We start from the raw sequence: 14,498 nt of genomic DNA on the forward strand, positions 1-14,498 counted from the left end.
ATGAAAATACAGAGCTGCCAGCCATGGTTCCCATCTTAATGAGGGCTGAAGTCATGACATTGGTCAGAAGAGCCTGAATCCCAACTGAACAAAGCAGTCACATAGCAGAAAGGGTACTGAAAAAGCACAGCACATAAAGGAGCAGCCAGTCCTTGGAGGAATCTGCATTTGTTTACTCATTTCCTCATTTGACTGTGAAATGGTAAATCAGTATGGTTTATTTCACTGAGTGTGGAGGACTTTATACCTTTTTAGGGACTAGCTTTTGCTGGAGGCTATGGTCATCTTCAGATGATGTCACTGCTACCAATTCCACTTAGAACACATTAGATTTTTTTCCTCCTACATGTTCCCTTACATCAGTCATTTTTTCTTAGCCTTCTTGATCTTAGAGGAGAAAGAAAAAATGCCACAAAGGTTAATACAATATTTAGAGGTGCTGAAAGTCAAGGCAGGAGGATGACAGGATAGCATTTTGATCTAAGTTTCTCCACCAACCAAGGAAGCCAAGCCCTGAGATGAGTTTTGAGGGGAAAAAAAAGAGATTATTGAATGTTAAAAGGCAGTTGCAAAGATGTGAAACAAGAAGATAGGTTCTGCCAGCTTCAAGTCTGCCTCCTTCACCTTTGTCATTCCTGATACAAATGCACACTGTGTTCTGTAATAAAGGCTGGGATCTCTGCTCTGATCTTCCACCTTATCCAGGCTAAATGTGTACACTGAAGCACTAAAACTGGTGGTTTTTCAGAGACACACAGAAATAGTAGCAGAGTAGGATGATGCATTTTGGAAATGACAAGGATACAGCAGAAAGTGTAGAGCAAATTTTCAAGTTGGAACCAGCCCAACCATCACAAGTTGTAGTAATTTGGAGTTAAGTCTCTCAAATCTCTCAAATGCAAGTTTGAACATGCTGTTAAGGAGAATGATATGTACTAGATTGGACATGCAGACAGACACACCTGGTCAGTTGAGATGAGATGGGAAGATCTCATTTAAATTGGTTAGATCATTTTGCCTGGCTTACCTTTCTTTTTACCAGCACTCATTGCCCAGCCTCCCCACATAACTAATGGAGACGAAAAGGATGCCCAATTCATATAAAATATTTAAGCTATCTGCTTTGGGGTGAGAAAAATTGAAACCTGGGCACCACCACCTGTGAAGACAGCACATAATAAACAGCAGCTTAGTCCCACACAGAAAGGGGCTGGGACCCAGTCAGAGCTGGAGCACCTGTCCTGTGGAGGAAGGCTGAGAGAGACTTGAGGTTGTTCAGCCTGGAAATTAAAAGGCTCCAGGGAGACCTTATTGTGGCCTTTCAGTACTTAAAGGGAGCCTTTAAGAAAAATGGGGAATGACTTTTTAGCAGGGTCTGTTGTGACAGGATAAGGGGTGATGGTTTTAAACTAAAAGAGAGAGATTTCAACTAGAAAAAAGGAAGACATTTTTGACACTGAGGGTGGCTCAGGTTGCCCAGAGAGTTGGTAGATTCCCCATTCCTGGAACCATTCCAGATCAGACTGGAGGAGGCTCTAAGCAATCTGATCTAGTTGAAATTGTCCCACTGCAGGGAGCTTGGACTAGATGACCTTTAGAGCTCCTTTCCACCCCAAACCATTCTATGATTCGATGAAATCTGCAAATACAAAAAGGTTTCCTATTTAAAGCAAGTACTTAGAAGCAAAGGGGAAATTTCCTCAAATTGCATAACATTGTCTGAAAAAAAATCCACTAGTCTCTGATTTGAATGAAAGGATTTTACAGTTTTGACATTTCAGTGTGTGACATGCAGTGTGGAACAGCCTGTCTGTTCATTAAGTAGAATTTCAGGTGAGAGTTTCTCCAGTCAGCAAAGAAATGAATGGCACATTAATGTTCAGGGAGCTTCCTTTTCACCTTTTAAGAAAACAGTGATGTGTCAGAAGTTGCCTGATCTAAGTTGGGTGGCTGAGCTCTCATATTGTTGCTTTCATGCTCATATTTTTGATAACCTTGCACACAGTAAACCTTTTAATGCTGTGAATAGATTTGACAAGGGGTCAGACCCACTGCAGTTGAGGGTGTACATGGAATTGCTGCAGAATATACATGATTTTCTTGGGATTTGCTTCAGGAGCTCTTTGGGAATAGTAGAGTGGTTAAATTATGCCCTTGTTGCCCTAATTCAGTAGAAACACAGAGAAGGAAAGCAAGAGGTCAATTTAATGAGCTATCAGAAGAAAAAGACTTTAAATCCATGAGGATGAGCAGAGGGCTTCAGCACCTCTCCTATGAGGACAGACTGAAGGAGTTGGGGCTGTTCAGTCTGGAGAAGAGAAGGCTCTGAGGTGACCTCATTGTGGCCTTCCAGTATCTGAAGGGGGCTACAAGAAGGCTGGGGAGGGACTGCTCAGGATCTCAGGTAGTGACAGGACTAGGGGGAATGGAATGAAGCTGGAGGTGGGGAGATTCAGGCTGGAGGGGAGGAGGAAGTTCTTCACCATGAGAGTGGTGAAGCCTTGGAATGGGTTGTCCAGGGAGGTGGTTGGGGCCCCGTCCCTGGAGGTGTTTAAGCCCAGGCTGGATGAGGCTCTGGCCAGGCTGATCTAGTGTGGGGTGTCCCTGCCCATGGCAGGGGGGTTGGAACTAGATGATCCTTGTGGTCCCTTCCAACCCTGACTGATTCTATGATACCATGATACTATAAATCAAGGCAATGGAGCCAAAAGGGACTCTCCAGGTTTGGAGAGTGCTTTATTCTTTCTGCTATGAAGATGTGAGTCCTATTTTGCCAGATCAGGAAGCTATAGATAAGTTATGGAAAGTTATAAAAAAAAAGTTAAATAAACCCACAACTTTTTCTCTCAGAGAGAGTTACAGCTGAGGTTGTCTGAACTGATGTTCACAGAGCTGCTCAGAAGAACTTGAAGAAGCTGGGCCTATCAACATGACATTAGTGCCTGGTGCTTTGAAGAGTTTTTGCTTTAAATAGGTCATGTTTTCCTTTAATCACCTTGGACCCGTCTCCATGTTTCCTGGAGACAGAGAACATGCCAGAAAGTCAAGAAAGGCAACACAAACCTTCTCCAAAGCAGGTGTGTAGCTGACATTCCTCATTCCAAACAAGGGAGTCTGTAGAAACTGGGACAATCAGGTGGTAGCCAACAGCACCAGAGAACTTAGGCAGACAGGTCTTTTTGCATTAAAGGTGCAAAAACTTCGAGGAGGCTAAATCTCAAGAAAGCTGGGGAAAGAAATCACAAGGAAAAGCTGCAGACTGAAGCTGGTGATTCATGACCAAATACTCTAAGAATTTGCAGGGGAGAGAATGCTGGGCAAGAGCAGAACACAGAAGTGTTAGGAGCAAGTGAGAGTATTTACTCAGGCTGTCAGAAGGAAAGTAAAGCAAGGTCATAGATATGACCCCAGCACATCTGCTGTGGATTAACCTTTTTCTCTGCTTGAGACTGGGACAGTGATGATGGACAGATGAAGAAAAAATGTCTAAGGTAGCAAGAAAGAGCCAGCATGGAGTAGTGAGCTGTTCAAGGCAATCTACTGAAAGATGAAGGACAGGCTGGGAATACTTCAGCCTTAAACTGTACAGGGAGAAAAACACCTGTCAGCATTATTCAGTCATGAGATGACCAGGAGCTGCCTATGGTAGTTGGCTCTGGAGAAAAGTGAGTGAATCTCAGGGCTACCTCAAGGAAAATAATTCCAGGAATAGGTTGGAGCTACGTAGATATATCTGCAATGTAATTATACCTTTGTGACCTGGTATCTTAACTGTTCTATCTCAAGACAGCAATACCAAAGAGTATTTCCAAGCCCTGCATGAGAATATGTGAAAATCACCAGAACTTTTGTCTGTGTGGTAGGAACACTGGAGCCAAGGTTTGATTAGTCTCATTCTGAACAATCAGGAGGGATTAGAAACCCAGAACAGGATTTAAACTGCAGATTAAACCATCTCAATGGCATTTATTGAAGGCTTTTCAGGCTAAAGACTTACACAGATCACTCTATGTTAGATGTCTATATTTATCTGCATTATCTGGGCTTCAACCTGGAGCCAGAATCAGTAGTTTAAATACTGGTGTTTGGAGTTACCAATACCCTGGAGTATTTTACCTGCCCTCATGCAGAGAGTAAAAGTCATACCTACACATCCCTAGTTGATATTAGATGTGCTGGGGAATCTCAGGTGGCACTTAAAACACATGTTGATGTGTCTGAATCATGTCCTAAATCTCCTCTGACTATAACAGGAGTACATGTACTTAGATGTAGGTAGACACTTCAAAATACACCTATGTTTAGGTGTCTTCATCTGCAAGATGAAGCCCACTTCTTTTCAGCATGAGAGAAGCTATCTTATCAAACAAGACCTGCAAGTCTTCCACACAGAGGAAACAGAATTAGCTGAACACCAGAGGTGAAAATCTGTCAAGAGAACACTTGCTGAAGGGACCAAAAAATCTGTGACATTCATTTCTTCTCCTCTTCTGAATAACATTCAGACTTTGGTGATCTCTGAAGACTCTTTTCCATGACCATCATTACTACATCCAGCTGTGGTACAAAGAGCAAGTCATGGAACAAAGGCTAGAGAATACAGAGTAGTGTCCAGAGATTTGAATGCTGCAGAGAAACAACTTCAATATGGCTAATAATGGCTTTTCATGCCGCTCTCTCCTCTGCAGTCACCAAGTACTATTCTCTAATGAAGTTTGTCCCAGCTGTTAGCCCACTGTACATAATCATCTCGGCTAACTAACCCATTCACTAGCACAAAAGCACCATCCAAGCTGTCAAACTGCATGCAACTCGAATGAATGAGCGTGGATTGTGGCATCCAAGGCTCCAGTGACAGCTGTGACACATTCACAGCCTTAGTCATGAAGAGCTTAAGCATCTGCGGTATTTCTGATGCTCTCTCATCTCCTCTGCATCTTAAGTTAGAGCACAAAACTCCTGGAACGAATCCAAAGACCCAGCTCTCTAAAACACAGGAAATGAGTAACTTTACTAACTTTAACTTGGGCCTTTATGTAATGCATTTGTGCTGGCTTCTTTATATAGTTTGTTTCTAGGCCAACTCTGAGGGAGAAAGTTCTGTTGTGTGTCCAACATCTTACATCTGTCCTAAGCCCAAGCACAGATTTGGCTCCTGCTACTAGCTACATCAATTTAAGGATTTAGAGTTCTATATAAATACCATTATTGCCAAAAAAAAAATTGCTCTTTCAAAAAGGAAATGCTTTTTACTTATGACCATGAATGTGACATTCTAGGGGGTTGTTTTCTTTTGCTACAATAATAAAAGAAAGAAAGATCCAACCTTATATAAACCTAATTCAGAAATGTGACAGTAAGAGCAGAAAGAGAAAGGTTGTGGCTTAATAAAGCCTTCCCATTCCAGGCAAATGAATTAATAGTTAAGGCTATCTAAGCTATTTTAAACTTCCTTTCAGACATAAATACAATTTCTTTCCAGTGTGGAGAACTGTATCTCTTACTACCACAGCTGTAATTCCAGTCCATTCCAGCCTCCACATCAGGCTTCTTAGAGATTCCTGGTTTATTCTTTTTCTTTTTTTTTTATTCATTAGTTGGATTTAAGTAGATACCTTCAAAGGCCACAGCTAAGGAGGAAGGTGTTAGCTAAATCCATTTATCAATTGACTGGGGGATTTTGTTAGCATAGGACAAAGGGTTGATGCATTATAATAAGAAAATATTGATTTATGGCGAAAAGCTGCCTTTTAGGTCACCTAATTCAAACCATGTCAAGTGCTCCAAGCTGGCCAGAATGTATTTCATGGGGTGTCAGCCCTCAGCTAATGAGGTCTGGTCAGCATTTATCTCCATCTTCCTGCAGCTTACAGCATAGCTATTCACAAGCAGTGTATGTTGGATCAGACTTGGAACATCACACAGCTTCTAGCTGGCTCAGAGAACAGGCAGAGCAAGCTTGCTGCTGCCTACAGAGAATCATGTAGCTGTCCTAGATGTGTCCTTATGTTGATATATCCCCACCAATCTACAGAATTGCATATAACCTTCAGTTGACAAACCTCTTGCAGTAATTGGACACGCTTTGAAGGCAGGAAGCATCGATACACTGAGGGAGCCTCTGAGATTTAAAACAATCAATGAATCATTTTAATAAAAGACAAACAGACAGGCTGTTGCCTGGGACATGTGGCACGAATCCTCCCTGCAAGGGACAGGCTGAGGTCTGCTCTTGGTTGAACAAAGGGATGATGTGGGTGAGGAAGTTTTGTGGATCACCACAGAAGTCTTGGGCTTTTCAGAAATCGTCTCTCACAGTTTGCTATTGCTGTGGTGAGCTAGCCAAAACAAACAAACAAACAGACAAACTATCAGTCTTCTCCCTGAGAAAAGATAGGAGGAAGAGAGGGATTGCACTTCACAGGAGTATCTCTGACATGCCGTGGAAGGATTCATCTCACTGATTTTGGATGTATACTTCTTGCAGCCAGCTGCTGCAAGTACCGCCACAGGCTGAGGCATCTGACCCACCTCAGGACGAGATGAGCCACCCTCTCCACTTACAATATAGTGATATGGAGCCATCAGCTTGGATGTGGCCATCTTGTTTTCATATGCTTGAGAGTAGATGAACCTCATCCAGCCTGCCAAACATGTCTCCTGAGCGAGAAAGCCTTCCTGCACACTAAACAAATGATAGTTTCACCAAGGGAGTCTTTTGGGGCCAAGTTTTCACCTTGGGAATGAGGAAATCGATAACTTCTTCACTCCTCAGAGAGGGGCCAAATGATGCATCTACTTCCCACATAAGAACAACTTGACTCTGTTACATTTCCCTTCAATAGGGCATTTTTTTCTGTAAGAATCCCATCCAATCAGATAGGAAAAGGAAAAGAAAGTAACAAAACTCACATTCTGAGGGACTTAGGAACAAAAACCTTTTAAAAAAATCTAGGCTATTAACCCACCACACAGATTAAAAGGACTTTTCCTGCCCTAACCCTCAGCTCCATTTAGCAGGTCCAACAAATCACAGATAAGAGACTATAATTATCCTTCCATTTGCAGCTCCTGAGCAGCCACGACCCAGTCATCTCTAATGGGGTGCAGAAGCCACTGTGATTGAGGCTCTTTGTGAAATGCCTCAACACTGGATGGACAAACCTGCTAGCATATGTGGCAGAAGTTTAACGTGGCATGTTCAGTTAAGCAGCTCTTGGATGGAAATATTCCCACTGGGTTACAATTTTTTATTCTTATTGCCATATTGATTATGAAGAAGAAGAATTAGACGACACAAATATTTATCTCCTTTTCTGTTGCTGTTAGAGGGAATTGTGAATTATGCTAATAAAACCCAGAAATGTTCTGTTAATTGTTGGAGGGGGGTTTGGCTTTGTTTTTCAGACAGTTGTTATTAATCAGAGCTTTTCACACCTTTCAAAAATTGTTTTCAAAAGAATCTGTCTAATAAATAGATGAGAGCGGCTCCAGAACATAGTCCTACCTTAAGCCATCCAAGAGTAAAGTGTGACACTTGAATGAGCAGAAGGGAGGCTGTCAGGATGCCTCCAGGGCAGGTAAAACCTAATGACAAATGCAAATCAGCTCATTTCATGGGATGATTATCTCCAAACAATTTGGATTCAACAGCAGCATAGAATCAGAGCAGCAAACAAGAGCCTCTGCAACTGCCTCTGTGTATTCCTTCAGGAACCCTTCCAAGGGAATACTCCTCAACACAAGAGTCATGTTAGCTTTAAATGCTCTGCATGATGATGCTTCTACTTCTTCTTTGGGAGATAGAATGATTTAGCACCTCCTAAGAAGTTCTGCCTTGAAATTATTAGCCCAGCTAAGCCCATCAGCTTGCATGGGGATCCAATCAATGAACTGCAGTGAGTTACATAAACAAGACTTGAACAATCGGGCTTGGTTTGCAGGAGTTCCTAGTTTGTCTTGTGGAGATAGAAGTTCAAGGAGAGAGCAAAAAGTGGGCAGAGAAAAAAATAATGGAAGTCCAGGAAGCCATGGGGTGAGGACTGAACATTCTGCTGTGCAGCAGAAGTCTGCCTATCTTCTTCCCATATGCTTGTGCCCACTCAATTATGATCCAAACAGTGTTTCACTGGGCACCACAGACGCAGGAATTCTGATACTTGTTAGAGCTGTTTAAAACTACCAAAACCTTCCTGCATGCAGAGCTTTTCTCAAGAACAGAACAAGTTCATCACTGAGGGAACTGGAATAATGTCTCATCAAGAGATGTTGTATATAATGTGTAGCAGGGGCACTCTGACACGGAGTGGTGTTGCAGCTAGCCCTGAAGATACTTTATCGGCAAAGCTGACTTGAGGGTTGCAAATAGGGGGAAAAAAGAGGGAGGTCCTCACTGGTGCACTTATATCTCTTTCAGTAGAGTTTTCCATGCCTGCAAAACTCACTCCAAAATCCTGTTGACATCAATGTGTATCCAATCCTGCCCTTGCTGTCCACACAGGTGATCTGAGATGGCTGGATGAGACAGGAGGACAGGGAATGGAAACAAAGCACGATGAGCCAATATAAAACTGCACATCAGTGATTTAAAGGCTGAGGCTGTGCTCTCTGGACCAAGTAATGGGATGGCAAGTAAATAATTCCTCTGTTACACCAGGACTAACCATAAGACCTGGTATATTTGCAGGACTTTCCACCAGATATGAATTACAGCACGATCCTGTCCTCAGTTTACTTTTTCTCAGTGCTTCCTAACTCAAGTATTTTGCTTTCATTAAAAGATAATCTGAGCTAATTTAGGAATTAGGCTGTTTGTACTAAGTGTGCTCAGAAGGAAGGAAAGGAAAACAAAATCTGCTACTTTGAAATGAATCAGCTTGGGGACATGGGTCTCAACTTATCAAAGGCGTAGGCACATATGGAACTCAACCCCAGAAAAAATATCACCAGGATGCCAGCTCAGTCAGCCAAATGAAGGGAAATGTGATGAACAAAGGTCCAAACATGATCAACTGCGCAGCCCACAATCTCAGACATCCCTGGTTTTCTCTCCCTGCTAGCATCCCACAACAAAGCTTCTGCCTTCATGTTTATGAGCTTCACATATACCCCAACAACAGCAGCTCCAGAGAGTTACATGCGGCTATGGCACCACCATGCAAACAGCAGACATCTTGAATCTACAGGGAGGAAGAAGCCCTCCCGTTGTCTTGCAGGGACACCACCAAATGATGGAAGACTAAAGCCAAGGAGCGATCACGAAGCTAGCTCCCTGTTTGCAGATAAATATGTGTACTTGTCAGAGGTAAAACCTTCCCTGACCTTGGAGTTTGTTCAGTACCAATGGGTATCCTTCCAGTCCCTGCACACATGCCTTCAGCTGGAGAAAACACAACCACTGAAACCTTCCACTCTGTGATGTCTGAGTCAGATTGCTGGTACAGTAACAGATCAGTTGTAGCTGTCTTGAATGAACAACAAAGCAGCACTCAGCATGTAGAAACGGGGGGAAAAATGTAGAAGACCATACCCCAGAACTGTAACTGAGAGACAGAGGCATCAACTTCAACCCAACTGTCAGTGTTGCACTGAATTGCATTCCTTAATTATTCACCAAATGGGAGCAGCGTTGCCTTCCCCATCCTATAGGACAATTTATTTCAAGATAGCTCCAGTGTGTTTTGCATCAGCTAAATATAGATGCTTGTATAATGTGTTCTTTCTCTGTAGCTATACCAACACCACTTTATGGAGCTTGCCTTCATGCTCTCACTGACAGTAACCTTAACTAATCATCCACTCCTTTTGATTATCATGTGCAAGCCATGGAAACGTTTCCCCGCTGTACCTGACCAGCGAGATGGCTGGGTACACAAATAACATCAAACGAAAATCCCTTCATTGTTTATTGGTTTAAACAGGTTTAAAAATAGCTCTCAAAAAATCTTCTTCAGTTCCATGGCATATTCCCTTATCAGCCCCATACCTCCACTGCAACTAATAAACACAAGACTCGTGGTAATAAATAACGCTCTAGGAAAGAATCAGGTCACATTGCTGCCTTGTTTACTTGGGTTAATATTTCTAATTACTATTAGAATTGCCTCTACTCCAACAGATTCTTCAGTCTAAAAACCAGATTCTGTTTACCAGATGCAATGAACAAACCACTCACTTCCAGGGAGTTCTTCCAGACCTGCTTCTACATAAGTGGGATGATCATCTAGCCATAAACACCAGTGTGTCACTAAACATCTCTCTTTTTTTCTCATGCATTTCCCAGTCCTGAACAGCATACTTCATTATCTTTCTCTCCCTGGCTGTAAACTCTTTGGATTCCAATACATACCTGAGCTGTTCACATGTTAAATTTGCAGCGCAGCAGTAAAGTCTGTCCTGTATGCTGCTGTCCCTCCGACTTGAGATGTGCTTTGCATAAAGATGGTATTCTCAAAACCAGCTGTTCATATACTGATAAGGACAAGTGCACTGAGGCATGCAAGCAGAGGTCAAAGGCACATTAATGGCAATTTTTACTACTACCCCACAGTAAAAAACAGAGAAGTCCTGGTGCACTGCTTGAAGGGTGAATCAGAGTTTCTGCGGCAGGTGAAGACGCAGAACTGCAAAAGGGAGCCTTGAGCTCGAAAATGCCAACAGCAGCACCGGGTCTGTTAGCAATCAGGTTTTATTTACCAGCCATATTGTGTTAAAACCAGACGTGATTTCCATACCGAGCACGTTAACCTGTCACCACTTGCAAAGGGAGATGTATGGGTTTGAAAAGAAGGAAAACCATCTCGCAGACGCATCCTCAGAGCCTGCAGTTCTGGCGGAAGACAGAAATCCTGCATGCAATTCCCCCCGAAAAGAAGTATTCCCAGGACGTGGGGAAGATGAGGAGAAAGCCAGTAAATCAATGTCACTCTGAGACAAGCCGGTGGCTCCTTTTCCCTCCCCGGCTGCAGTAACGGCGCTTTGGCATCTCCAGGGTCGGGCCGAGCGGGGCAGAGCCCGGCTGCCGCTGCCCTCCATTCCCCCCTCCCGGCCGGGGAGCCGGGAGGATGCTAACCGGGATGGAGCTGGGGGGAAAGGCCGGAGGAATGGACTTACCATTGCAGCAGAGATCCGTCCCGGTACTGGAGATGCTGCATCCCCGGCTTGCCGGGGCGGGGCGGGTGCCGGTGGGGTCGTAGCCAGGCGCGGGGGGACACGGAGCCGTTCCGCGGCAGAAAGTGGTCCAGCCCCGGCTCCCCGCGGGGTGAGTGAGCGGCCGGAGCCGGGCTCCCCCCGCCTTGTTCGCACCGGGCGGAGGAGGGGTCGGCGCCTCCGAAGGGAATCCAAATTCCTCCTCCCTCGCCTGCCGGTCATGTCCAAGCTGCCTTTGCTCAGGGGATGGGCCAAGTCCTGGCCGTGAAGGAATTTGCCATCGCTAAACAAACAAACAAAAAAGAGCAACCAGAAAACCCCACCAGAACCAAGACGGGAAGCAGGAGATTTGCAAACTTTTTCTTCTTCTTCTTCTTTTTTTCCCTTTTTTTTCTTGTTTTTTTTTTTTTTTTTTGGGGGGGGGGGGTGGGGGGGGAACGAAGGGGTTGGGGGCAGTGGTGTTTGGTTGGTTGCGTTCCTTGCCTTTTTGGTTCTTTTTTTCTTTCTTTTTTTTTTTTTTTTTAGGGGGAATTATTCGTGTTTGGGAAGTAGGAGGTGGGGTGGGTGAGGAGAAGGGTGCTCAGACTGGAGCAGATGCTCTGTCTGCGAGTCAAGGCTGCGCTGTGTTCGTCCCTGTGCTTCCTCTCTGTGTGATTCTCATACCCAGACAATGCTCTGCAAAACGAAGCTGGTCCTGCGGAGAAATGCAAACATCTCCTCCCCCTAAGTGCCTGAGGAAAGGAAAGGGGAGATGGAACCAATAGCTTTGCTTCGGCTGCTCTCATTAATATGGAGGAAGGAAGAGAAACCAATGAGGAGAAGTGGGAGGAGGGGTTTATTCAAATTCAGTTTCTTAAATCGAATACTTCATTTTTCCCCCTTTTCCCTTCCTCTTCCAAATCCTTCTTCTCTCTGTCACCTAAGCACCGTTCCTGCTGTCCCAGAGCTTTTGTTTCATTTTTTAATTAGTGTGACAGGGTCAGCAAAACAGGGTGACGGGAGGGAGCATGGCATTTCTGCTGGAAGGAAGAGGGGGCTGAGGCAGGGAGGATGAAGGGAGGTAATTTTTCCTCTCTGCAGAAGAGTTGATTGCAAATAAAAGCAATAAAGTAGCCGGATTGTCAGGGAGAGGAACCGAGGGGAAATAGAGCAGGAATTTCACCTGGAAGCATCATTTTGCAGAGGGTGTTTGCAGGCGGGAAGGTGGCCTGTGTCCAGAATGAGCCCTTTGAGCTTATGGAAAGGATCTCCTCCCCTCCCACAGCAGAAACACAGGCACACAGGAAAGGAAGTGACCGCACGGGAACAGCAGCGTCTGCACTGTCCTGCATTGCCTCAGAGCTACACAGCAACAGGGTTCCTGCCAGAGCATCACAGAAATGGTACCTGTTGCTGAAAAACCAGTGGAGTGGAGCTGCAGAGAGTGCTGAGATGGTTGGTGAGATGAGAAGGGATGTCCATCTGGTTCCTTGGACCTGTATCTGCAAAAGAGCAGGGTGGCACATGTACCCTGCAAGGTAAATGCACAAAATCATCCCATCAGTGTCCCCTTTTGCAGACAGGAGCACTCAGGTGAAAGCTCTCCAGACCTGGAAAAGATCACTAAAGGAGTATGACATTTATGACAGGTGCAGAGGAGCCCTCTGCTAGATCATCCCATCTTATTGGATGCCCAATTCTCACCCAAATTCTCTCAGACCAGTGCTGTAACAGCAGCTGCCTGCTGACAAGGTTCCTCTGCTTACCCTGGAGTTTCACAGCAGCTATGGCATGGATCCTGTTCCGCTTCCTATTGTGGAATCTCTTTCGTCTGATTATCTTTTACCACTTCCCCTTAATTTTCTGCATCTCCCATCTTTCATTTCCTTTACCACCTAAATTCATTTCAAGTTTCCCTTGCCTTTTCTCTGTTTCCAGATTAAAGCAAGGGGGGAATGGGAAATTTGATCATTAAAGTGACTAAATCCATTACCTGTCCAGTGTGAAAATCCCTGACCCAATTACATACTTGTATGTTCGAGTGCGTCCAGGCACAGGATTCTGAAGAGACAGCTTCACAAGCAAAGCACTAGAGCAGACAGCCTTACTCCCAGTCCTTGAGCACAGTAACAGTCCCATGCCTGCATGGGTGCCTTCTCTTGAGAAAGCCATGCACAGATGCATTGTGAATGCATTCAACTTTGGCTCTATTCTAGCATCATAGAATCAATAAGGTTGGAAAAGACCTCAGAGGTCATCAAGTCCAACCTGTCACCCAACACCTAACTAACTAAGCCATGGCTTCAGGTGTCATGTCCTCTTGAACACCTCCAGGGATGGTGACTCCACCACCTCCCTGTGCAAGACATTCTAATGGCTAACAACTCTTTCTATGAAGAACTTTTTTCCTCATGGAGCTGTCCAAAGAATCAACAAGACTTTTCAAAGCTTTCCTTTGCACATTTCCCTCCATTTATGCCATCTGCTCTAGTCACATCTCACACCTTTCAGTAAACTCACTAAACACAAGGGGCAAAACTAAAACCGTTCAAAAGATGTGGGCACTTACGTTGTACAGCTGAGTTAATTGACTCTATAAAGACATCAACAGGAGAGGCACTGTTAGGATGTCATCCATTGCACCTGCTTTAGACATCTACATAGTACAAACCAGCTGATTATATTTTCATAATGTATAAAGGCATCCAAGCCTAACTAAATCAGATGTGGACACCTATTTGATAGTTGTACCTCAGCCAGCCTTATTTTGATGTGTCCTAAAGGGTTAAGACACAGGGGGGGGAAAACAACACCTTTACAGCAAAATGTTTGTTCTTCCTACCAAAAAAGCATCTATATACATTCTGCAGACTTAAAAAGCCTCTTCCCAGCTCTCCTCCCCCCAGAAAAAGATAATGATAAAATCCCACAACAAACCAAACGAAACTCTGTCTGTGCCCCCTCAAAACTTACAGAATTTACGGCAATGCTACCTCTAAAACCAGAAGATTCACTACGAAATGCTGTCTTGGGTTGCTGAGCATGGAAGAGGGTTCCCAGCTGTTCAATTATTATGTCCTGCTCCAACATCTGCTCCCATTCTTTCCCAAGAGAAGGGCAGCGGGCCAAGAGAATCATCTAGTGGCCCATATCCAGCCGCAGTTGGACTGCCTTAGATGATCTCAGCTGATGCTCGTATCAGATTTCCTACTGAAGTAGTCAGAAGGGTCTATCTAAGAATTTTCTTCTCCAAAAACAGACAGTTTTATTTAGGAGAACACAATCAAGCTATTTTTAGGCAAACAATGCTGTATTGTTACCCTCATGAGCAGTCTATTAAGCAGGCCTTCATTATTTAAGTGTGTGTAGAG

At 44.2% G+C, this 14,498-nt stretch overlaps 1 protein-coding gene across 6 annotated transcripts in view; it reads right to left on the minus strand.

Moving 5' to 3' along the window:
• The window catches only part of ADCYAP1R1 (ADCYAP receptor type I), a 138,896-nt gene extending 127,021 nt beyond the window's left edge, over positions 1-11,875 (minus strand). For all 6 annotated transcript variants that reach the window (XM_068145905.1, XM_068145904.1, XM_068145902.1 and 3 more), the window contains exon 1: positions 11,113-11,875. The gene's annotated coding sequence lies outside the window, so the exon portion shown is untranslated. The remainder of the gene's footprint in view (positions 1-11,112) is intronic.
• Positions 11,876-14,498: the final 2,623 nt, after the last annotated feature.

Source organism: Melanerpes formicivorus, unplaced genomic scaffold (assembly GCF_026170545.1).
Source record: "Melanerpes formicivorus ecotype bairdi unplaced genomic scaffold, bMelFor1.0.p_v2 SCAF_13, whole genome shotgun sequence".
NCBI classification, from domain to species: Eukaryota; Metazoa; Chordata; class Aves; order Piciformes; family Picidae; genus Melanerpes; species Melanerpes formicivorus.